Source organism: Erythrolamprus reginae, chromosome 1, assembly GCF_031021105.1.
Source record: "Erythrolamprus reginae isolate rEryReg1 chromosome 1, rEryReg1.hap1, whole genome shotgun sequence".
In the NCBI taxonomy this organism is placed as follows: Eukaryota; Metazoa; Chordata; class Lepidosauria; order Squamata; family Dipsadidae; genus Erythrolamprus; species Erythrolamprus reginae.
This window is the reverse complement of record NC_091950.1, coordinates 398,695,318-398,719,399: the sequence shown is the minus strand read 5'-3', so window position 1 is coordinate 398,719,399 and position 24,082 is coordinate 398,695,318. Positions and strand designations below refer to the sequence as shown.

Here is a 24,082-nt window from a genome sequence, read left to right as displayed (position 1 = left end):
TAGAAGATGAAGGGCTAAAGCATTAAAGGTACCAAACAGAGATGAACGGTCTCATTTATTGGATCACCCCACTAGCATGTTTTCATTCCTCACTTTGAAATTCCTCACTTTGAAATTACATTTCCACCTTTGAAATTACATTTAATGGAATTACATTTAATGGAATGTAGACCAGCAATTTCAATAGAGTTATCAGAAATGTGCCAATCAAATAAACCAAACAGGACACTACACACAAATGGAACAGGGGTCTGATCATTTACAGAATATTCACCTGAGGAAGATAAGGGTACTGAATTACTATCTTATAGATGGCTGTTGTAAAAAGCCCTGGAGAAAATCACAAGGATGGAGACATTTATCCTTAGCTGAGAACTAAATGTTATCTAGTCAACAACTGTCACAAGATAAAGGTGGAATGATGTAGCCTTTTGGAATGAGGTAGACAGTATTTTTCTATTTTAGTAGCTTTTAGATGTGTGGGACTTCAATTCCTCCTACTGGCTGGAGAATTCTAGGAGTTGAAGTCAAAACATCTAAGATCTGATAAGGTAGAGACACACTGAACAGGAAGAACACCGAAAGGTGTAGGGGGCGGTTGGATCTATCTTAATCTCATTGAAGAATGTGCTTTGCACTTGAGAGTTGCTGATATATATTTAATTGGCAACTATAGCTTTTTAAAGAAAGCATCCCTGCACATGAGCAGCATATTAAAGGCTCGAGGCTGTTGTCCTCATTCTGCATCTGGTTGGCTATTCCTGAAACCAGAACAGCCCAATGTCCTGATTAGCTGCAGTAGTCAAGAAATATACATTCAGGCACAATCCGCATTCAATACCAGTTATTATAAAAATACAGCCTGGGAGAAGGTGATTTTAAAGCCAATTCGAGAAAATATTTATTGCTTCTATTAACCAAGGGTGGGAGGGCAGAGGGCAGGTAAATTGTTTTTGAGTTATCCACCTCTTTTGAGATGTCAGTAGGCACTGGTAGTACCTTATCACCCACTCCTTTCCCAAAGTAGAAACAGGCATGATATCAAAACAGATAGATAATCAATCAAATTAAATTTCCCTGGCACAGAATGCTCTAAACTTCCTGTACTATCAGAGAGTAAATGCCATCCTGGTCATAGGAGCCATTCAAGCCCCAGGGCACAAAATTGCTCCCCAGAGCTAAGTCAGAAGTTTGACATTAAAACTTGGAAGAGTCATTTGTACAGAAACAGCAGATGGAAAAGGGAAAGCAGGCTTGAACCAGCCACTCTAGCAAAGCAGAGGCAGCAGAAAGCCTTCCTCAATTACCTTGGGGAATGGATGCCTTGGATAAGAGAACCTCAGCTACTGTACTTTTAACTCTTTCTGCAAAAAGAATTCAGTGTGATTTGAAAGCAAATATCAACCTTGCTACTTTGCCTAATCAGACTAAGAAATAGCAAGCAAATATTGTGCTTTTAAGAGAACCCGGTTGGGAGTGCTCCAGGTCCATTCCAGGTCCTGGTCCAGGAGGCCCAGAGTACAGCATTAGGATAGTAGCCTTGCTTTATTCTCCATCTTCAGAACCTAGTACAGTGGTACCTCTACTTAAGAACTTAATTTGTTCCGTGACCAGGTTTTTAAGTAGAAAAGTTTGTAAGTAGAAGCAATTTTTCCCATAGGAATCAATGTAAAAGCAAATAATGCGTGCAAACACATTAAGAAAGAAATAAAAGCTCGGAATTTGGGTGGGAGGAGGAGGAGGAAGAGCGAAGGGAGCATTTCTTTTCTCTGGCCACTGGCAGAAGTGTATTCCCTCTCCAAGCGCCCAGAGAAAGGAAAATGCTTCGTCCGCTCTGGACTGCCAAAGCCTCCTTAAGCGCCACAGAAAGGCTCCTCTAACAGCCCAGAAAAGCTGGAGATGGCCGGGATTAAAGGGGGAATGGCAGGAAACTAGCCGGGCCTTCGTGCAGCTCTCAAATTTTCTGGGAAATTTTTCCAGGTTCGAGTTCTTAAGTAGAAAATGGTTCTTAAGAAGAGGCAAAAATATCTTGAACACCCGGTTCTTATCTAGAAAAGTTCTTAAGTAGATGCATTCTTAAGTAGAGGTAACACTGTATTTAAATATACTGCCTCAGATTTCTTTATGCTTTTGATCAATGGAAGGGAATGAGTCTAATAGCCACCCCTAGATACAAGATAGGAACAGGGGCTTATTTAGCCACACCATCCATTTTTTAAAAGACAGCTATAGGTCAGGGGCAGAAGGGCACAGGCTCAATCCAGCGAAGGTGGGAAAGATCTGACAAGCAACCTTTCTCAGCTGAAGAGCACCCTTCAATTTACAGATCAAGCTTAGCAAACCTTGGAGAACATCAGGGGGCTTTCCACAGCAGGACAGGTTAACATGGTTCATCCCAACTCATCCTGTTTTTGGTTTGGGTGTGATAGTGTTATCTTGCGAACGGGCATAGTTCAAGAGCCACAAATAAAGGCCAGGGGGAAACATGAAACCAGAGATTATCCTACTTCAGTTTGGGTCACTCTATGATTTTTTGGTGTCCTCATTGTTGCCAGTCAATAGTTTCTGAGATGCTTCTAAAAAAACATGAAGATGACATAACCTTGCCTATATCTGGGGACCTTAAGATATTTCAAGGGAGCCATAGGCGAAAAACACATAATGTAAGCCCGGATCATATTTTTTATTTATTTATTTGTTTGTTTGTTTACTTACTTATTTATTTTGTCCAATACACAATGAGGGTTTCAGTGGGTATATATCTATATACACATAGTAAAATACATGATGAAGGTTATATATCTAAGAAAGAATAAAAAAGAAGATATGGTAATACAGTAGAACATATCAATGAAAGAATAGAAGAAGAGATATAGGAATAGAAGAAAGGTATAGGAGATATAAGAGAGCAATAGGACAGGGGACGGAAAGCACTCTAGTGCACTTGTACTCGCCCCTTACTGACCTCTTAGGAATCTGGAGAGGTCAACCGTGGATAATCTAAGGGTAAAGTGTTGGGGGTTTGGGGATGACACTATGGAGTCCGGTAATGAGTTCCACGCTTCGACAACTCGGTTACTGAAGTCATATTTTTTACAGTCACGTTTGGAGCGGTTGATATTAAGTTTAAATCTGTTGTGTGCTCTTGTGGTGTTGTTGTGGTTGTTGTGCCAAGGTGGGGCAATAGAAAAGCAAGCTGTATTACAGTGAGTCCTGGACTTATATTTAACATCATTCAAAATTACTATGGCACTGAAAAAACTAACTTATAACCAGCCTCCCTGCCATTCCTCCAGCATATAGTTGCATATTTTTATTGCTGTTGTTCTTTAATGTGTATTGAGCTCTATCTGGTAACCAAACACAATCTTTCACTGTTTGGAAATTAGTTTGATTACGTTTGACCCTATAGAGCAGTGTTTCCCAACCTTGGCAACTTGAAGATATCTGGACTTCAACTCCCAGAATTCCCCAGCCAGCATTTGCTGGCTGGGGAATTCTGGGAGTTGAAGTCCAAATACCTTCAAGTTGCCAAGGTTGGGAAACACTGTTATAGAGCACCCATATTCCCATTATCCCTCATTCTTTATTTATTTATTTTATTTATTTATTAGATTTGTATGCCGCCCCTCTCCGTAGACTCCATAGATTCTGGGGGGGGGGGGGGGGGGGGAAGGCATGCTGAGAAGCCAGACTCCATTTTGTAAGATTCTGAGGTAACAGAAAGGTCTAGAAGAATCCAGCTTAATTTTCCACACGTTCTTCTGAAAACCATATCTATCCTATACATAGCATCACTGTTTCACCTTTTCCCATTCTTTAATAAAGTATCAAGATTTACATTTACATATTTGTTTAATGACCATGGCAAAAAGAGAGTAAAATCAGATATGACTCACTTAGCAGCTAACATCCTTTAGCAATGGAAGCTCCGGTCCCAACTGGGGCTGTAAATGAAGGACTACCTGTATACTGCAAATATTGCTTTTATTATAAATAAAAATAAATATTCTATTTATAAGCCATGCATGCAACTGGCACTTTTTTTCAATGGTAATGAGATCTGCACAGAGCCCTCAGGAGGAAAAAGAAAAGATTGGAAGCATGCCATGAGCAAAAAGATTTAAGAAATACAGTTTTACGCCAACTTCTTTCTATGTTTTTGAAGTAACTAGTACAATTATTAGGCAATGCATCAAAGGAGGGCATAAGGACATCAACCTTTCTTTGTACATTTACCTTAAGGTATTTAGTATTCCATAATTCTACTGCAGAGCAGCATAAAAATGCAATGTGTTCTAATACAAAAAAACATTGGACATAGGCACAAATCCTTTTGCTTTCTTCGTTAAAAGCATACCCTACTATCTTTATGGATAAAAAGACAAACCTGAAAGTGGGCACACCTAACCATAGTTCCCTCTAAGCTGAGCAGTGAGCAATCGCTCACTTAAAAATCATCATCAACTCAGAGTTTTCCAAACCTGCCCAGAAGCCGAGAAGGAAAGAGTGAGAGGGAAGGAGAGAGAGAGGAAGAGAGGAAGAGAGGGAAACAGATAGAAAAAAGAGAGGAAGGAAAAGAGAAAGAAAAAGAATGGGAGTAAGGAAGAGAGAAAGAAAATCAAAATCTAGTTTGAAACTAGCTCAACTATTTAAGTGGCATTTTGATATTGATAGAGTTGCCCTATTATGAGCTAACTGTTATAGACACAGTACAGTATTTTATTTTGAAATTCTCTGAGGCAAAACAGGGTGGGTTTTTTGTTTGTTTGTTTGTTTGTTTATTATTTTTGTGCCGCCCAGTCCCGAAGGGACTGCCGCTCAGACACTATACTTTTCCTCCCACCCCCCCAAAAAATTAGAGGGAACACTGCGTGACCTAACCAAAAGTTGGGAAAATCCATGTGTACCACAATAGATTCTTAGTGGAGTCAGCTAAAGGGGCAAATGTATTTAAATGCTTGATTTTATGGCTATTCAGAGCAGAATCTATTTTACCATATACAGTGGTACCTCTACTTAAGAATGCCTCTACTTAAGAACTTTTTTTGCCTCTTCTTAAGAACCATTTTCTACTTAAGAACCCAAGCCCGGAAAAATTCCCCAGGAAATTTGAGAGGGGCACAAAGGCCGGGCCAGTTTCCTGCCATTCCCCCTGGGTTTCTCTCTCTGGCGCAGTGTATAGGAGGCAGCCTCGTGCCGGGTGTATGGGAAGCGCGTGCTCCTCCTTGCCGCCTCAGAGTTCCTCTTTTTTTTTAAGTCTTAAAGTTTTGGGGGGTTTTGATTCCCCCTCACCTCACCTTCTTCCTTTGGCAGCGGCTGTCCTCCTCCTCTTCTTCTTCCTCCTCCTCCCACCCAAATTCCGAGCTTTTATTTCTTTCCTAATGGGTTTGCACGCATTATTTGCTTTTACATTGAGTCCTATGGGAAAAATTGCTTCTAGTTAAGAACTTTTCTACTTAAGAACCTGGTCACAGAATGAATTAAGTTCTTAAGTAGAGGTACTACTGTACTAAGATACACCAAAAGCAAACTATTTATTTATTTATTAGATTTATGCAGAATTTAACAGTATATGCCTGTGGTGGTGAGCCTATGGCATGCGGAGCCATATCAGAGGACACGCGAGACTTTGTGTCAGCTCCAGCATGCATGTGTGCGCTGGCCAGCTGATTTTCGGCCTTAGGAAGCTTCCCTGAAGCTCCAGAGGCAAAAAAAAATGGCTAATGGACAAACCAGAAGTTTGGAAAAACGAATTTCCATTTTGCCGTTGTGCTGTTTTTTGTACTCCAAAGGATTCAGGGAAGCTTCCTGGAGTGCAAAAAACAGCACAATGGGCAAACCGGAAGTTTGGAAAATGCACTTCCGGTTTGCCCACTTGGGCATTTTTCTTCAAGCACCAGGCTTTAGTAAGGCCTGTGCGCATGTACAGGGGGGGCAACACGGGGGTTGCGCATGCATGGGGGGGTAGGGAACAGGTATGGGCACGTGCACACATGCTAGCATACTACACACACCTTTTTTTTAGCACACAAACCAAAAAAGGTTTGCAATCACTGGTATATACAATGTCAAAATTCAGCCAAGGCTTATTCTGGCATAAAGTCTGGAAACCTTTATCTCTACATTTCAGGATACATGTTGAAAAAATTCCTCAAAATTTTACTTAAGCTTTAAGCAGCTAATCTAGGGTAGTGCTCCTGCTAAAACTCTTTTTCTGCAGGAAAATATTTTAAAATTCTGTAACAGACCCAGCTTTGTTAACCTAATCTGGATCGTTCTTTTTAACATCCCATGTCCCACCACTAAATTCGGAGTTCATAAATTCAGATATCCAAAGCCAAACACTGAGACCACCAGGAAGCAATGAACCAAGAAACTAATTTTGAAAATTAAAAAGAAGTTTCCATCTGTATCTCTCAGCTTGGCTTAACTACCACTCTAATACCACTTTATAATTTTTATTTATTTATTTATTTTGTCCAATACACAATGAGAGTTTTAGTGGGTATATATATACACATAGTAAAATACACGATGAAGGTTATAGAGGAGATACTCATAGTAAAATATATCTATGAAAGAATAGAAAAGAAGATATAGTAATAGAACATATCAATGAAAGAATAGAAGAAGAGATATAGGAATAGAAGAAAGGAATACTATAATAATGCCCTAGTTAGACCCCACCTAGAGTACCGCATTCCATTTTGGTCACCACACTATAAAAGAAATTGAAACTCTAGAGCAGTGTTTTTCAACCAGTGTGCCCTGGCACACTAGTGTGCCGTGAGACATGGTCAGGTGTGCCGCAAAGCTCAGAGAGAGAAAAAAAAACAAGAAAGAGAGAAAGAAAGCAAGAGAGAGAGAAAGAAAGAGAGAGAAAGAGAAAGAAAGCAAGAGAGAGAGAAAGAAAGAAAGAGAGAGAAAGAAAGAGAGAGAAAGAGAGAGAAAGCAAGCAAGCAAGAGAGAGAAAGCAAGCAAGCAGGAGAGAGAAAGCAAGCAAGAGAGAGAAAGAAAACAAGAGAGAGAGAAAGAAAACAAGAGAGAGAGAGAAAGAAAGCAAGAGAGAGAAAGAAAGAAAGGGAGAGAAAAAGAAAGAGAATGAGAGAGAGAGAAAGAAAGCAAGAGAGAGAGAGAAAGAGAACAAGAGAGAGAAAGCAAGCAAGAGAGAGAGAAAGAGAGAGAAAGAGAGAGAGAGAGAAAGAGAGGGAGGGAGGGAAGGTGGGAGAGAGAAAGACAGAGGGAGGTAGGGAGGGAGAGAGAGAGCAAAAAAGAGGAAGGAAGAAAGAGAAAGAAAGGGATAGTGAGAGAGAAAAAAGAGGAAGGGAGAGAAAGAGGGAAGGAGAGAGAAATAGAGCGAAAGGGAGGAAAAGAGAGAGATAAATTTTTTTGTCCAAACTTTTTTTAGCCGCCCCCCCTCCCCACTCAATGTGCCCCATAGTTTTGTAAATGTAAAAAATGTGCCGCGGCTCAAAAAAGGTTGAAAATCACTGCTCTAGAGAAAGTACAGAAGAGAGCAAGCAGAATGATAAAGGGACTGGAAACCAAGACATAAGAGGAAAGTTTGCAGAAACTGGGCACTGATAGTCTAGTGAAGAGGAGGTCCACTGGGGACATGAAAGCAGTTTTCAGATACTTGAGGGGTTGTCACAGAGAGAAGGGGAGTCACACTATTTTCCAGGGCACCAGAGGGACAGACCAGGAGCAATGGATGGGATCTGACCAAGGAGAAATTTAACCTGGAAATAAGGAAGAACTTTCTGACAGTGAGAGCAATCAACCATTTGAACGGCTTGCCAGTAGAGGTTGTGAACACTGCATCGCTTGATACTTTCAAAAAGAGATTAGAATGCCATCTGTCTAGAGTGGTGTAAGGTCTCCTTCTCGAGCAGGGGGTTGGACTAGATGACCTGCAAGGTCCCTTTTGACTCTAATAATAATAATTTAAAAAGAAGGAATTAATAATTTGCTCAGGATCCCCATGTACAATTTGTGGGCCACTGTGTGTCACACAATGCTGGACTTGATGGGCTTTGGCCCAATTCAGCATGGCTCTTCTTATGTTCTTATCTGTGGTTGAAGGCGGAGGTGACCTCTATGTAGGAAGAGGAGGGAGTAAACTAAAACTCTCTCCTTTGTATCAGAGGAAAATGCTTTCTATCTGGATTATTATTACCTGACAACTTTGTGTCAGTCAGTCAGTCAGTCAGTTTGAATGTATTTTAAAACTGTTCAGACATTTTTTTTTCTTAACTGGGAACTGCATTTAATATATCTGAGGAATTAAAAGGTACAAGGTAGTTAAAAGCATATCAAGTTTAGGTCCCACAAATGTTTTTTTTCCAGCTTTTGTTTCTTTTTCTATCTTGGATAACAACAGTTTCAACAGTCAAGTTTCTCTTTTAAAATAAGCATGTTGACCTAAAATCCATATACATATGAATTCATGCAATAATTTTTATAGCAAACCCTGCCAATTCAAACCATTTACCAATTACCAATCTCACTCTCCAAAAGGGGGAGGATTTATATTGCATCAAATATCAAGAAATTTGACTTTTCATCCAGAGCCTGTCAAGATATGTCTTTACAATTCCTCTCCTTCCCCAGCCTTATATAAGGTAAGCATATCTGTATTATAACTTTAAAGGAATTCACCATTCTCCACAAAAGAATCTAAGTTCAAACCATTAACAGCATTTTAACATCTTCTCCAAAAAAAACACCTCTTCCCAGAACTACTCAATGATGATTATTATGATTATAAAACTGGCCTAACTGTGTACCACAAATGTACGATTCCTTATAGAAGGAAAAGCTATGTAGCCAGTCCATTCAAATGTAGGTAGTGACCAAAGTTACAAAGGCTTTGAAAAAGTAACTTATGAGCGCTCAATTTAAATTGTAGGTCAAGGGCTACCTGTACTCAGCCTTGAATCATGGAGAAAAGATTGATTATGAATATAATAAGCAAACAGGGCAGTGAACTAAAAAGATTAGTCTGGTCTCAAATGGTTTTCGCTATAATAGTGTATTAGAGCATTGAACAAGTGGTTGGACTGTATAATTTCCAAGATCCCTCCTAAATTAAAATTCACTGAAAGTGACCCCTAAACTGGCCAGCTAAACTTTGTTACTTTTATCCCTGAAAATGGGTTGATTCCTTAACTACAACACCCTTAAGCTAGTTCTTAAATTAACTCACTTTCTAGGTTCACACAGGCAAACTAGCCAGAGCCTAGCCACAGACTAAACTAGCCAGCATTCATGCAATATGCTAAGTTGTAAAAAAACAAACCAAGGTTTACATTCACCCTTTTGTAAACAAAAAACAAACAAAAAATGTATGTTTGATTTGTAATTGAACATATGAACAGTTAGCCTTTGTCAAAAATCTGCAGCAATTCACCACCCAGCAAGGCACATTATTTTTTAAAAAATAAGAACACAGTACATCTTGATGTGAAATTCATAAAATACTTCATATATCTGTAGAATTGAATTTAATGTGTCTGCCTTCTGAGAAACCCATGAAATTGCAATATGAAAACAGAAATTCTAAGCTGTTTAGCCCCCAGTTACAGTTTAGTCTTTAAAACATACTTTGTCCTGTTGCAAATCTGCAACTCCATATTATAGAAAATAGCCAATTAAAAATTAAGTACATACCAGATCTTGTTTTTTTAGCTCAGCAATCTTCCAGCTAGATTTGAAGATAAATTTGAGTAGAATGTCTGGAACTAATGTATTAAGTAAAGCCTTTTTTTAATAAAAAAAATAAACATACCATCCCACCGAGCACACACAGACTACAATTTCTATCTATATGATTTTCTAGTGAAAATTGATATAAAGAGAGGGTAAAAGTGGAACTTTCAGAAGAGTTTTAGTTTGCTTTTTTTTTAATGGAGGAATTTTATGCATGCCAACTCAATACCAATTTTTCCCTCTTCACAGCTAAAGCTAGCCAACAGAAAGGAAAACATCAAGCGAAAGAAGACATTTATTTTTCTGCCTTTCCATCCTTCATCTTCTGGACTTTAGCTAAAACCTAACTGGTTTAGTCACTAATAATGACTTTTTAAAAGAGGCTGCGGGGAGGGAGGGAATGTTTCCGAGCATAGATAAGCAAAGACTCTTCAATCTTAGAACAATTGATCAGCGGAACTGCTTGCCTCCTGTTATAAATGCTCCAAAGTTTTTTACAAAGAGTATCGGACAACCGCTTGTCTGAAATGGTACGGGGTTTCCTGCCTGAGCACGGGGGTCGGGGTCGGACTAGAAGACCTCCAAGGTCCCTTCCAACTCTCGTTATTGTCCTGACAGCAAAAGGCTGGTTTTTTTGCTAAACCGGAGCACGTGCGGCGCGCAGTTCCTCTCAATCCTGAAATCGGAGCTCTCCTCCTGGTGTTGCTTTTCCTCCCCCGACGCACAGGCGATAGTAAAAGCGGAGGAATTAAAGACAACGCAGTTCCTTTTCCATCGGCAATTAGAAAAGAGAGAAAAAGAGGAAACTAACAGCCGCTGCTTAGCCCCGGGGAGAGCTCTCCTGCTCGGTAAACCCTACCTGCTGCGAAGCCCAGGGATCGCTTCCTCTCCTGCCAGCGAGCTTCGCAGGGGCCCCATCTCCCCCGACCGACCAGCCGCCGCTCCCTCCGCTTCGCTTCGCCTCCTTTTCTCTTCTTCCCCCCAAGCCTCGCCAAGGAGCTAGTCCGCTCGGTCCCGCAGAGGCGCTGCCATGGAAATCACAAGCATTCCCGGATAGGCCGACGTGTCGCCGCGCCCTATTGGCTGCCTCCGAGAGACGGACAGCAGGAGGAGGCGGGGTCCTCCTGCCTAGGTCTTTCCCCCGGTTCCTTTCAAGGGGGAGCGGAGGGGAGGTGTTTGTGTGTGTCCCCCTCACACACACACGTGGAAGTCCCCTCCAGGGAGGGAGGAGGGGCTGAGTGAGTCCCTGGCTTGGTCTCGCAGCGTTTCCGACGATGGGGAAAGGAAGCGCTGCTTAGATGTTTGGTCCGTATGGGTCAGCCAGCGTCTGGGTATCTCCCCAATTTATACCCAACAACAAACGAAGCAGCGCCCAGTTGGACTTTGAAGAAGTAGGTGAGAAAAAGGATTGAGGTCTCTAAACTTTGATCCTGGGAAGTCCTGAGCCGAAGACTCTTAGAGGGCCAAGAATACAGAGCTATGGATCGTTGACAGGCATCAACTCATACTGGAGGCTCATCTCATATGACTTCAGTAACCGAGGTGTCGTGGAACTCATTACCTGACTCCATAGAGTCATCCCCAACCCCCAACACTTCACCCTTGGATTATCCATGGTTGACCTATCCAGATTCCTAAGAGGTCAGTAAGGGGCGAGTACAAGTGCACTAGAGTGCCTTCCGTCCCCTGTCCTATTGCTCTCCTATATCTCCTATACCTTTCTTCTATTCCTATATCTCTTCTTCTATTCTTTCTTTGATATGTTCTATTCCTATAACTTCTATTTTTTCTTAGATATATTTTACTATGAGTATATCCTCTATAACTTTCATCATGTATTTTACTATGTGTATACCCACTAAAACCCTAATTGTGCATTGGACAAAATCAATCAATCAATAAAAATAAATAAATCTTATCGCATTATGAGCAGAACTGCCTTTTGAAAAGGTCTCTAATGCTGGGCAATTGAAGGAAAATAGAAGTGATGACCAACAATACAGCTCATCTGTCTGGAACCCATAGCACATCTCGAACATCAACACCCACGAAAATGTCCAACGATACTTCACCAGAAGAGCCCTTTACTCCTCCACTTGAAACAGAATACCCTATGAGACTAGACTTACAATCCTGGGTCTAGAAAGCCTAGAACTACAACATCTTAAACATGATCTAAGTATTGCCTACAAGATCATATGCTGCAACGTCCTGCCTGCCAACGACTACTTCAGCTTCAACCACAATAACACAAGAGCACGCAAAAGGTTCAAACTTAATATCAACCGCTCCAAACTTGACTGTAAAAAATATGACTTTAGCAATCGAGTTGTCGAAGCGTGGAACTCATTACCGGACTCCGTGGTGTCAACCCCCAACCCCCAACATTTTTCCCTTAGACTATCCACAATTGACCTCACCAGGTTCCTTAGAGGTCAGTAAGGGGCGAGCATAAGTGTACTAGTGTGCCTTCTGTCCCCTGTCCAATTGCCCCTCCTATATCTATATCTATATATCTTTTCTTCCATTCATATATCTTTTCCTCTATTCCTCATTGACATATTCCATTCTCATATCTTTTCTTCTATCCTTTCCCTGATATTTACTACTACATGTTTTTATTCTCTTTAACTTTCAATTTGTATTGGACAAAATAAATAAATAAATAAAATAAACAAGGTGGATGGTTTTAGTTGCACTTGCAATGGGGGCGCTTTTGGAAGACCTGAAGGACAGGATGGGGGCTATCATTCTGAAGAAAGCCTATCTGAATAGTGGCTAAAAGTCAACATTAACTTATAAGGCACATCATCAAAATGTATTGATTGATTGATTTGGATTTGTATGCCACCCAGCTCCCAAGGGACTCTGGGCAGCTCACAACCAAAGAATAAGAACATAAAAAGAGCCATGCTGAATAGGGCCAAAGCCCATCGAGTCCAGCATTTTGTGTCACACAGTGGCCCACCAATTGTCCATGAGGATCTTGAGCAGAAAGAGAAGGCAAAACCCTCCCTTTCCCTTGACCCCCCAAAAATGGTACCCAAGGGTACCTCAACCAACACAGAAGCAGCCCTTGGACATCCATTAAATTAAGTAAATTAAAAAGTTCTAGCCTTCTGGAGATTTTACTAGAAAAAATGAGTGACAAATTCAGAGATATATAAAAAATATCAGGCTCCAGCTTGATTGAGACTGACATCCTGATAGCCTAGCCACCTCAGTTGAACAGCCCATTTTCCAGTTTCTACCACTTCTAGCTTCTCTGGGTTGAATTTTCAGAATTGGTCATTTCGAAAGAAGTAGACAAAACCATCCTGATGTGTGCTGGTCCTTTCCCTCTGCTGTTTAATATCTACATGAAACTGCTGGGTAAGATCACCCGACCACACAGGGAGAGTTACCACCAGTACAGAGATGACACCCAGCTGTACATTTCCACCCCGTGTCAATTCAGTGAAGCAATGGAGGTGATGTGCCGGTGTCTGGAAGCTGTTTAGGTTTGGATGGGTATTGACAGGCTCAGACTTAACCCCAACAAGATGGAGTGACTGTGGGTTTTGCCTTCCAAGGACATTCCCAAGGTTGGGAAACACTGTCTTAGAGGGCCAAGAATACAGAGCTATGGATCGTTGGCAGGCATCAACTCATACTGGGGGCTCATCGTATTATGAGCAGAACTGCCTTTTTGAAAAGGTCTCTAATGCTGGGCAATTGAAGAAAAATAGAAGTGATGACCAACAATACAGCTCATCTGTCTGGAACCCATATCACATCTCGGACATTAACACCCTCGAAAATGTCCAACGATACTGCAACAGAAGAGCCCTTCACTCCTCCACTTGAAACAGAATATCCTACAAAACTAGACTTACAATCCTGGGTCTAGAAAGCCTAGAACTACGAAGCCTTAAACATGATCTAAGTATTGCCCACAAGATCATGGGGAGACTTTTGACCCCCTCAGAGAGGGTCCGCAACTTGGGAGTCCTCCTTGATCCACAGCTGACTTTAGAACATCACTTTTCAGCTGTGGCAAGGGGGGCGTTGCACAGGTTCACCTGGTGCATCAGTTGCTGCCCTATTTTGACAGGGAGTCTCTTCTCACAGTCACTCATGCTCTCATCACCTCGAGGATTGGTTACTCTGAACATTTGGACACTAGTGCAAAATGCAGCCGCGTGAGCAATTATGGGCCTTCCCAGGCATATGCACATCTCACCATCACTCCACAAGCTGCATCGATTGCCTATTGGTCTCTGGATGCAATTTAAAGTGTTGGTCATGGCCTATAAAGCCCTGCATGGTTTAGGACCAGATTACTTACAGGACCGTCTTCTGCCTCACGTATCTCAGCAGCCGGTTAGATCCCAGAGTTGGCCTTCTCCAGGTCCCGTCAGCTAAGCAATGCCAGTTGGCGGGCCCTAGGGGAAGAGCCTTCTCTGTGGCTGCCCCGGCCCTCTGGAACCAACTCCTTCCAGAGATCCGCATTACCCCCACCCTCCTGGCCTTTCTCAAGGTCTTAAAAACATACGTTTGCCGGCAGGCCTGGGGCCATTGAGCTTTAACATCTCCAGTCTATGATATGATTGCATGATTGTAGTTAGAATGAATGGGAATGCCTGGTTTTTATATATTTGGGGTTTTAATATTAGTTTTATGTTTAAGTTTCTGTTGCTACATTTTGTATGGTATTTTATTCCCATTTTTGTAAGCCACCCTGAGTCTGCAGAGAAGGGCAGCATAGAAATCCAAACAAACAAACAAATAAACAAACAAATAAATAATAAAATAAAATAAATTTTGTTTTACTTTCTGCCACGGAAATGCAATTCTCTGCCTGAGTTTCTGATGTATGCACTTGTTGACCTGCTCTGTTCTGATCGGATACAATGTCGTAGCTCTTATATTCAACTAGCAGGAACATAAAGGGGAGATAAAATCTACATAACTCAGAGAAAGAAAGAAGTTTCAAGGAAGTTGCTTGTCATCTAATAAGCCTAGAGACCAAAGGGCACCTACAAGTTGCCAAAATAAACAGGTCCGATAGATAATATGAAAGGTTAAGAAAAGTAAGCAAGGGAACAAAGAGAACAAATAAATGGGCCTTTCTAGAAAATGCAGAAGAAGTTTGTGTTTCAGAAGGCAAGGAAAAGCAAGGTCTCGCAAGTCTTGACTACAGAAAATTTTCAACTTACAACCATTCATTTAGTGACAATTCAAGGTTACAACAGCACTGGAAAAAAAGCTTATCTCATACAGTATCTGTTCCTCGCACTTACGACTTACAGCCTTCCCATGATCAAAATTGGAGTGTTTGGCAATTGTTCCTGTATTTAAGAAGTTTGCAGCATCCGAGAGTCACATAGTCACCATATTCTGCCCTCTTCCCAGTCAACTTCTGACAAGCGAAGTCAAGGGGGAATGCCAGATTTATTTAAAGACTCTAGGATTCATTTAATAATTACAGTGATGCATTTAGCAACTCTGACAAAAAATGATTGTAAAATTGGGTAGACTCACTTAAAAACTGCCTTGCTTGGTGAAGGAAATTCTGATCCCAATTGTAAGTCGAGAACTGCCTGTATCTGGAAATGAATACCATATTTACCCTACTTACTTCAGCAAACATGTAACTGATATACAGCCTAACGTTACCTCCCATCGTCAGCCTGATAATATTGCAGTCATGCCTTTTATAAGGGTATGATATTTGCTACCATCCTTCCATTTTTTTCCCTTGTCATAAGACAAATGCTACCTGTCTGGTAGAGCTGATTGTACACAACAGCAAGATCCTCTGTCAGGATGATTGAGCATCATTCTAATATTGCCAGGAAGAAAAAAGAGTTGAGACCTAAACTAGGAGTGGATCTGAGAAGACAAAGGTTACCATATTAGGAAACATCAGATGACAAAAGTGTTGGTCATGACCTTTAAAGCCCTACATGGCATTGGGCCAGAATACATCCGGAACCGCCTTCTACCGTACGAATCCCAGCGGCCGATAAGGTCCCACAGAGTTGGCCTTCTCCGGGTCCCATCGACCAAACAATGTCATTTGGCGGGCCCCAGGGGAAGAGCCTTCTCTGTGGGGGGCCCGGCCCTCTGGAATCAACTCCCCCCAGAGATTAGAATGGCCCCCATCCTCCTTGTCTTTCGCAAATTACTCAAGACCCACCTCTGTCGCCAGGCATGGGGGAGTTAAGATATTCCTTCCCCTAGGACATTACAACTTATGTATGGTATGTTTGTGTGTATGGTTTTTATAATAAAGGTTTTTAGTTGTTTTATTAAATTGGATTGTTACATGTTGTTTTTTATCATTGTTGTTAGCCGCCCCGAGTCTGCGGAGAGGGGCGGCATACAAATCCAATAAATAATAAATAATAATAATAATAAATACTTGGAGGGGGGGGAGTTTCTGTATTTTTATAGAGAGAATAACATCTGCTGTGATGTTTTCGGTGACATTGATTGCAAAGAGGCATATACCGTGTTTTCCCCAAAATAAGACACTGTCTTATATTAATTTTTGCTCCAAAAGTTGTGCTACGTCTTATTTTCGGGGGGTGCCTTATATTTCTCAAATAAGACAAATTCACAGGCAGAAAAGCTGACACCCCCAAAGAAAGTGTACCATACAGTACACTGATTACGGTACCTGTCAGTATGGCACCCACACACACAAACGACGGCCCTTATATGGTACAGCAGTATACTCCCGCTATTGCAGCTTCCGGCCACCAGAGGAACTACAGTTTACGCACTGTAGTGGAGACTGTAATGGCGGTGAGACAACAGCAGACTGTGTCTGCTGTACTGGACGGTACAAAGCGATGGAAGGGGCCAGCAGGGGGCCCCACATTATTACGGTACCGCTATGAACAGTTTTGAATGGTACCGTATGTTTTTCCACCATACCGTATGTAAACTTGACTACGCCTTATTTTCGGGGGGTGTCTTATATTAGCAAATTCTGCAAAACCTCTGACATGCCTTACTTTCGGGGTACGTCTTATTTTTGGGGAAACAGGGTAGTAACAGCAATAGCACTTGGACTTATATACTTGGGGTCACACTATCTTTTGGACAGTCTTCTGTTGCATAGCTCCCAGCAACCGATTAGAGCCTTTAGAGATGGCCTTCTCTGGGTCCCATTGGCTAAGCAGTGTCGGTTGGCAGGTCCCTAGGGGAGGGCCTTCACTGTGGTAGCACCGGCTCTCTGGAACCAACTACCTCTTGAGAGCCGTACTGCCCACACCCTACTGGCCTCCCAGAAAGCCTTAAGACCTGGCTCTGCCGGCAGGCCTGGGGGCCAGTGATCATATGATAGACCTCCAGATCCGGCCACTAGAAGATTGTATGATTGTATGATTGTTTTTAAATTGTCTTTTTTAGATATTGTAGACTACAAGAGTCCTTGGAGAGTGGGGCAGCAATTAAATTAAATTAAATTAAATTAAATTAAATTAAATTAAATTAAATTAAATTAAATTAAAAATTAAATTAAATTAAATTAAAAATTAAATTAAATTAAATTAAATTAAATTAATACTGCTTCTCAGTTTTTGGCAGCCCTTTCTAAGCAGTTTACAGGGTCTACATATTGCCCCCAATAAACCTGTGTCCTCATTTTACCAACCTCGGATAGATGGAAGGATGAGTCAACCTTGAACCTGTGAGAATTAACCAATATAATACTTCATTCTAACCACTGTGCCATCACAGCTGTATGTACACCTTTCGGATAGACTACTCCAACTCATGTGTTTTATCAGAAATAACTTTGATCCAGACTCCAGCTGCTTCTGTGACTTCTTGTGCCTTACCTACTTCCTGAAAAGAACTGGCTGAGGAAATCTCTATCCATCCGTTTTTACCCTTCTTATCTTGGCAAGCAACATTAGGTTTACTTTACTGAGACTGGAGCAATAAGGCTCCAATCAGGTCCTCCATTCCGGCGGGAAAATACTCAAAGCCGATTGGCTGAGCAGTCCGACAGTTCCCCATGAGGCCATTTGAGTATAAAATATATATTTTGGTTATGTAACAAAATATGGCTGCTCTCTTTTTCCTTTCTTTACAAAAATAAACCATCATTCTTTACATTTTTCTCTCAAAGGACGAGCTGGCAGACAGAGAGCTGCTGAATTGTACATAGTTGCTTGAATAAAGAACTGCTGTTGTCAATGAACTTGAGTCTGCCTCATCCATTCACCCAATCTAACATTTAGGCTTCCATGCTAGAGGCTAAAACTATATGAAGAATGGTTGCAGGAACTGGACATGGCTAGTTTAATGAAAAGAAGGACCAGGGGAGACATGGTAGCGGTGTTCCAATATCTCAGGGGCTGCCACAAAGAAGATTGAGTCAAACTATTCTCCAAAGCACCTGAGGGTAGAACAAGAAGCAATGGGTAGAAACTAATCAAGGAGAGAAGTAACTTAGAACTAAGAAGAAATTTCCTGACAGTTAAAACAATTAATCAGTGGAACAGCTTGCCTCCAGGAGTTGTGAATGCTCTAACACTATAAGTTTTAAAGAAGATATTGGGTAACCATCTGTCTGAAGTAGTGTAGAATTTCCTGCCCAAGCAGGGGGTTGGACTAGAAGACCTCCAAGGTCCCTTCCAACTCTGTTGTTATTATATGCATTTCAGATGGTGATTGTCTCTCATACTGCCTAATCTCTGGTGTATGCTGTGCTCCTTTCCCTCATCCTCGTCGCAGCCATTATATTTACCTAACCAAGATAGAAAAGCAAATTGTCCAATACATGAACATAGATTCTCTTTTGAAGTCCTCCTTGGCATTCCTAATATAAAATTGAACTGGATCGCCATTAAAATTTTATGATATGGTATTATCATAAAGAGGCAAAGGGAAAAAGTAGTACCTTTTTTTTTGTCTCTCTCAAGTCATGGCTGAACATGTTTGCGGCCTAGGCCGTCTTGTAGCATAAATTCATAGTAAGAACCTTGTACTGCTAATGTTTTAATGTCTCTATACTTATAACTCTCCCTGTTTTCCAGATTCTCTATTGAAAGGAAACATCTCTCTGAAAAAGCTGAAAATATGTACAATGATGACACCATTAAGGCACTATAATTAGAATGTAATTTTATACAGTATATGATTAACTGATTCTTGCTTCCACATTCCATCTACTTTTAACATGAAATCTTATTATTATACAGTGGATCATCAGGTGCACTTTGAAGAAAACAAGCCCAGGTGTTCTCAACTTCTTAAGGAACCCAAATGAAATTTAGGCCAGAGTTAGGCTAATCTTTGTTGATACCTGAAGATTCGCCCACGTTTCTTCAATACTCCGTGGCTTGCATTGGCTGCCGATCAGTTTCCGGTCACAATTCAAAGTGTTGGTCATGACCTTTAAAGCCCTACATGGCAATGGACCAGATTACCTCTGGAACCGCCTGCTACCGCACGAATCCCAGCGACCGATAAGGTCCCACAGAGTTGGCCTTCTCCGGGTCCCGTCGACTAAACAATGTCGTTTGGCGGGCCCCAGGGGAAGAGCCTTCTCTGTGGCGGCCCCAGCCCTCTGGAACCAACTCCCCCCGGAGATTAGAACTGCCCCCAACCTCCCTGTCTTTCGTAAACTACTCAAGACTCATTTATACCGCCAGGCATGGGGGAGTTGAGATAGCCCTTCCCCCTAGGCCATTACAAGTTATACATGGTATGTTTGTGTGTATGTTTGGTTTTATAATAGGGATTTTAGTTGTTTTTTATTATTGGATTGTACATGTTGCTTTTATTATTGTTGTTAGCCGCCCCGAGTCTACGGAGAGGGGTGGCATACAAATCCAATAAATTATAATAATAATAATAATTATTATCATTATTATTATTATTATTATTATCATCATCATCATCATCTAGCCATGTGGAAAAATGTGCTTAGAAGTGACGTACTACTGAGGAATTAGTTTTCAGATGAGAACACAACTGAGTTCATAGCCTGTTCCGCACAAAATTCTACTCTTGGCACCATACTAGGTGTTTTTTCTTTTAAGTCATCCTTGCTGAAGTGAAAACAGCCTTTTGGATAATGCGTTGGACTTTAAAGTATTTGTCCATGCAATAAATTGCACAGATGATGACTGTATACCAGCAGTGAAATCTACTTACCTTCTCTACTGGTTCGGAAGTGTGCATTTTGTGCATGTGTGTTCCCGTCGCACACACTTTTTCACTCTATGCACATGCGCAGAAGGCTCTCTCTCTTCCTGCTTGTTATACCTATAGCTATGCAGCCAAGCATTCTACTTGCTTTCCCTACCGCCTGACTGCACTGTTCACCCATTTTGAGACTGTCAGAAATCACTGCCTCTAAATTCTTCTCTTCTGAAGTTTTTGCTAACACAGAACTGCCAATACAATACTCAGACTGATGATTCCTTTTCCCCAAGTGCATTATTTTACATTTGGAAACATTAAACTGCAGTTTCCATTGCTTTGACCACTTATCTAGTAAATCTAAATCATTTGCCATATTACAGACGCCTCCAGGAATATCAGCCCTATTGCACACTTTAGAGTCATCGGCAAATAGGCAAACCTTCTCTACCAAACTTTCCCCTATGTCACTCACAAACATATTAAAAAGAATAGGACCCAGAACAGACCCTTGTGGCACACCGCTTATAGCCAATCTTTGCTCAGAATATTCACCATTAACAACAACCCTCTGATATCTACGCTTCAGCCAGCTGCAAATCCACTGAACTATCCATGGATTAAGTCCAATCTTCACTAATTTATCTATCAGCTCCTTATGTTGAGTGGCAGGAATATTCCAAACCAAATGGTATTTAGCGGTGGCATTCCTTGTTTAGTCACCACAATTACAATGAAGAACTTGGTTGTTGAGCAAAGTGGTCACTAAGTGAAACAACTGCACTTATGTTTTTACTTCAGTGTACCTTGGCTTTCCAAATCTGTGAAGAGTGTAAATATATGGACTGGAAGCAAAATTACTTTTACATTACTGTCATAATTGCAAATGGTCATTGTATGAGATTTGCTAAATAAGGACTACAGCACCTTTTTTTTTTTCTGATGCAGAGCATAAAATGAAATTCTGTGCATAGCTAATCAGTATGCCAAAAAACAGAGCCAGCATGTACAGATGCTCTTAAATATGCATCCCTTCTGGCCCGTTTGCTGGCTTTGCATACTAAGCTAAAACTAGTTGTGTGTGTGTGATTCAGCCTACTGTAGGAATCCTACGTGTAATCCTTGATTTTCATCTATAATTGAACCAAAATTTCTGTTAAGTGAGACCTGTTAAGTGTAACCCAACAAGACAGTCGCAAACGTCAGAGGATAATCAGAACTGCAGAAAAACAATTACTGCCAACCTGCCTTCCACTGTGGACCTGTAGACCCACCTTTGTCGCCAGGCATGGGGGAGTTAAGATATTTCTTCCCCTAGGCCATTACAAGTTATGCATGGTATGTTTGTGTGTATGTTTGGTTTTTATAATTAGGGTTTTTAGTTGTTTTACTAAATTGGATTGTTACATGTTGTTTTTACCATTGTTGTTAGCTGCCCCGAGTCTGCGGAGAGGGGCAGCATACAAATCCAATAAATAAATAAATGAATGAATGAATGAATGAACAAACAAACAAACAAACAAACAAACAAACAATAGTCAAAAAGAGGGCCGTGAAAATATTTACTGGCCCCTGGCATCCTGGACATAAATTATTTCAACTCTTACCCTTAAAATGATGCTATAGAGCAGTGTTTCCCAACCTTGGCAATTTGAAGATATTTGGACTTCAACTCCCAAAATTCTCCAGCCAGAGAATGCTGGCTGGGAATTCTGGGAGTTGAAGTCCAGATATCTTCAAGTTGCCAAGGTTGGGAAACACTGCTATAGAGCACTGTACACCAAGACAACTAGACACAAGAACATTTTTTTCACGAACACTATCACTCTGCTAAACAACTAATTCCCTCACCACTGTCAAACTATGCACTAAGACTGTATTACTATTACTATTCTCATTGTTCCTATCATCCATCTCCTTTCACTTATGACTGTATGGCTGTAACTTGTTGCTTGTATCCTTATGATTTATATTAATATTGATTGTTTCCTGGTTGCTTATTTGTACCCTATAACCATCATTAAGTATTATACCTCATGATTCTTGACAAAGATATATTTTATGTACACTGAGAGCACCAAAGACAAATTCCTTGTGTGTCCAATCACACATGGCCAATAAAGAATTCTATTCTATTCTATTCTATTCTACTACTCTACTCTACTCTATTCTACTACTCTACTCTACTCTATTCTATTCTACTACTCTACTCTACTCCTCTACTCTATTCTATTGTATTGTATTCTATTCTACTACTCTATTCTACTATACTCTATTCTATTCTACTACTCTACTCTACTCTACTCTATTCTATTCTACTACTCTACTGTACTCTACTCTATTCTATTCTACTACTCTATTCTACTACTCTATTCTATTCTATTCTACTACTCTACTCTATTCTACTCTACTCTATTCTATTCTATTACTCTACTGTACTCTACTCTATTCTATTCTATTCTACTACTCTATTCTATTCTACTACTCTACTCTACTCTTTCTATTCTATTCTATTTGTTAGGTGTGTTTTGCTCCATTTTATGGCATTTCTTGCCACAGATAAGTGAATCATTGCAGTTGCTAAGTTAGTAGCACCGTTGTTAAGTGAATCTGGCTACCCCTTTGACTTGGCTTGTCAGAAGGTAGCAAAAGATGATCACATGACCCCAGGACACTGCAACTGTCAACATGAACCAGTTGTCATGCATCTGAATTTTGATCACATGACCATGGGGATGTTGCAGTGGTCATAAGTGAGAAAAACCATCATAAGACACTTTTTCCCACTGTAACTTTGAATAGTCACTAAGCGAACTATTGTAAGTCGAGGACTACCTGTATTGTCTTAGCAAGTTGTCTGAACCGGACCATCATATTAAATTACAGATACTAGCATATTTTATTACAATCATAGATCAACTCAGTAACAAAAAGAAAACTAAGTCTAAGATAGCAAGGAAAAGTCATGGTCAAGATGTGACATATTACATATAAATAGTAAAATAAAACTTGTTAATGAATAAAATTAATTTAAAAATTCACAACTGTGGTCTATTAACATGGGTATTCTGTGTCTGCAAACCACTTTGACAATTTTTAAATTCATTGTATGTTTCTTTCTATACATTTATTTTTTCACCTCTTAAGTTGCTGACAAGATGGTAGGGAATAAATTAGAAATAAAAAGCATAGAGAGAAATAAAAAGCATGGACAGCCACTTGTCTGAAATCTTAGGGTCTCCTACTTGAGAACGGGCTGGACTACAAGACCTCCAAAGTCCCTTCCAGCTCTATTCTATTCTAAGCTCATCAGTAATCAGCCCACCCCTAAAATGAGGGAGAAGAATCCTCAAGAGGCCGAAATGGTAACTATAAGAAGAAAAACACAATACAAAGTGCCTGTTACCCTGAAAATAATGCTGATTGTAAGAGTTTTACGTGGCTTAACAACGTCAAAATTGGCAGTGCAGATTGAATCTGGGCAATGAGTCAGAGGCTGCTGAGCGTATTTGCTGAGATTTCTCTTAATCCCCAGAACAAGTAGTTCACATCCTCTAGGCAAAGAAAGGCAAGTGGGGAGCCAAACGTTCTTTGGAAAAGAGATGCCTAAGGCACAAGCATCCCATTTTCGCCTCGTCTCAGTGAGTCCATCTCCGTTGCTTCAAAATACTGGGGTAGCTGGTTCCACTGTGAGTTTTATCCTACTTAGCAGCAGTTAAATAATAGCTGTGTATCCCTGATGCAAGGGACAACGGGCAGTGGTGGGTTGTAAATAACTTTCCTACCGGTTCCTATGTTGTTGTTGTTGTTGTTGTTATTATTATTATTATATCTATCTATCTATCTATCTATCTATCTATCTATCTATCTACCTACTGTATCTATCTATCTATCTATCTATCTATCTATCTATCTATCTATCTATCTATCTATCTATCTATCTATCTATCTATCTATTAGATTTGCATGCCGCCCCTCTCCGTAGACTCAGGACTCACAACAATAACAAAGACAATGTAAAAACAAATCTAATAATTTAAAAAAACCCACTAAAAACCCCATTATTAAAAGCAAACATACACACAAACATACCATTATTTATTGGACTTGTATGCCGCCCCTCTCCGTAGACTCGCGGCGGCTAACAACAGTGATAAAAAACAGCATGTAACAATCCAATATTAAAACAACTAAAAAAAAACCCTTATTATCAAACCAAACATAC

At 40.5% G+C, this 24,082-nt stretch overlaps 2 protein-coding genes across 3 annotated transcripts in view; both read right to left on the bottom strand.

Moving 5' to 3' along the window:
* Window positions 1-11,029, bottom strand: part of TPST1 (tyrosylprotein sulfotransferase 1) — a 39,278-nt gene extending 28,249 nt beyond the window's left edge. The window contains exon 1 of one of the 2 annotated variants that reach the window (XM_070735134.1): window positions 10,571-11,029. The gene's annotated coding sequence lies outside the window, so the exon portion shown is untranslated. Of the gene's footprint in view, window positions 1-9,672 lie in introns of both variants that reach the window. The other variant, XM_070735135.1, reaches the window with a different exon arrangement.
* SUMF2 (sulfatase modifying factor 2) overlaps window positions 1-24,082 on the bottom strand; it is a 323,736-nt gene that overhangs the window by 56,272 nt on the left and 243,382 nt on the right. The window lies entirely within an intron of this gene.